The 2,432-nt window shown below is 30.3% G+C and overlaps 1 long non-coding RNA gene across 1 annotated transcript; it reads right to left on the bottom strand.

Moving 5' to 3' along the window:
- Positions 1–917: 917 nt before the first annotated feature.
- LOC105851981 (uncharacterized) lies at positions 918–2,425 on the bottom strand. The gene is made up of 2 exons (XR_012162969.1): positions 2,071–2,425; positions 918–1,952 (listed from the first exon to the last, which is right to left on the bottom strand). It is a non-coding gene; the product is annotated as an uncharacterized lncRNA (long non-coding RNA).
- Positions 2,426–2,432: the final 7 nt, after the last annotated feature.

Here is a 2,432-nt window from a genome sequence, read left to right as displayed (position 1 = left end):
AATAATAATAATAATAATAATTTTAATAATAATAATAAAATAAAAATACTTTTACTATTTAATAAAATAAAAATACTTTTATTTTAATATTATATATTCTTTTATTGTTGAATTTTGTTATTTATTATTAGATATATTATATTTATTATTATTAAATATTTTAAAAATAATTATAACATTAAAAAATACAAATTATTGTTATAAATAATTAAAATAATTAATTTAATATTATTATATAACTTTTAATAATTATTATAATAAAAAAACAATAATAATAATAAAAAGAAAATTCTATTAATAAAATAAAATTACATTAAATTAAAAGAAATATACATTAAAAAAAAGAAAAAATACTACAAATAAAAAATTACATCAAAGAAAATTAATTATTGTCATCTAAATGACCTCCAGTTCCACATCTACGCGGTCGTCGAACTCGTCTAGCTCTCTGAACAACTTGAAGTTGTTGTGGTTGATCCTCGTTGTAATCTGTTTGTGAATTAGAACCACTACCACCTACTTCCGTATAATTTTGAGTTTCGACATTATACATAGAATCAAAAGCCGCAAAAGCCGACTCAGGAGTTGTGCAATGAGTACCAAACAAATTATAGAAAATTCCGCTCTCGGTCGGATTAATGGGAGAGGGTATTGTTGGCACTGGCACTGAAGGAACGTAGTATTGAGTCGGTATATCTGCAGCTTCATGAAAATATTGTGGTGATGAGAAAGACCGTGTTTGGTGCATGATATTTTGTTGTGGGATTGGTTGAGGCATAGAGTGAACATCAGGATATGTTGAAGGTTGCAAACGTGGATCGCGCATGTATCTTTCCACAGATATGTATAATTTAGTGTGATGTGTGAACCAATTCATGTATTGTTCAGTTTATGACAGAACCACAAGGATACATGTGTGAAATCATCAAGTGGATATGTAGTGATTATATTGCAATAAAAGATAAAGGCACGTTTACTCCACATGTAAGTGAGTATATTAGGTGGTTGAACTATATCATGCATCTCATCCACAAGCTCCAAAGCATGTGAGATTCTCCCAAATTTGCACAAACCATCAATAAGAGAATTCTAAGTTACCACATCAAGAATGAATTTTTTACATTGCATTTCTTCAAAGAGATTCACAGCTTCGTCCACCATTTTAATATTACAAAATCCATTAATCATGATACTATAGCTTTGAATGTCAGGAGTCATTTCCCTTTGGACCATTATGTTGAATATATTATTGCCTGTGTTCACTTCATTTATCAAACAATATCCATCCATTAAAGTGTTATATGTAACAACATCCAGTTTTATGTCATTTCTAACGTCACTGCGACCACAATTTTAGCTTTTTTCACTTTTCTTTCCTAATAAAAAGCATCAACCAATGTATCAAAGGTATACACATCTAGAATTTGGTGCACTAGTCCAACCTTACGACGACATTTGCCTCCCTTTAATAGGACAAGCGGAGATCAAACCCGCAACATGTCAAACCCAATACCTATCTTTTTACCACTAGATCAAACCATTGAATTTTGCATTGAGCTTTTTATATAGCGTTTCTAGATTATTATGATATTTCATATAGAGTGGTGGAAGTAAATCCAATGAACAAGAAGGTACATATTGTCATTGTTGATGGTCAGCAAATGGTTGATTCTTCAGGTTCATAATTGTCTGTTTAATATAAAATACTTTCATTTGGGGTGAATATGTATTGTATATAAAATGTTGTTTTGAGATGTGAAAGTTATCTCCTTGTCAATCATAATATATTTCCTATTGGACATAATTTATAAATTGGACAAAAGGATATATCTCAATTGTGACTTAAATGCATCAATTGTGAGGGACTTAACTGCTCCACCATCTTAGAAGCCACCTGTACACATTCTTGGGTTTTGTTTGTTATATTTTTGCAATACAAAGTGTGTGGATTCCTGTGCTGATAACAAATAGGTTTAGTAGAGGTTCAAATGACTATCATGATACAAATTACTACTCAGATATCAAATATAAGCAAAAGTAGGTTAAAGAACATCGATGTAAGTGTGTAACCTTATATGTAACAGGCATTGTGAATATGTCACCGGTTTTACCGATGGTTTGTTCCCTGTCCCTGTCATGAGTTGCAGACAGAACAATGGCACAATTCATCATGGTGCTGATTTACTATGCGCCGATCGATATAAGAACGGTAAGATATTTGTACTAAACAGATATAAACAGTTGAAACATGAAATAAGTCTATTATTACAAAACTTTTAACTTTGATTAAATTCATTTAACTTTTAACTATAATTACAAAACTTCAGATTGATTTTTGTCATGTATACTAATTTTAGAAGCTTATGAATTCTTGAACCAAGCAGAAGCAAAGAAGATAAAAAACAAGCCTACCTTACTACTACCGCTTGAGT

Source organism: Cicer arietinum, chromosome 5, assembly GCF_000331145.2.
Source record: "Cicer arietinum cultivar CDC Frontier isolate Library 1 chromosome 5, Cicar.CDCFrontier_v2.0, whole genome shotgun sequence".
Lineage (NCBI taxonomy): Eukaryota > Viridiplantae > Streptophyta > Magnoliopsida > Fabales > Fabaceae > Cicer > Cicer arietinum.
Note: the sequence above shows the minus strand (reverse complement) of the source record. Positions and strands in the feature narration are given on the sequence as shown.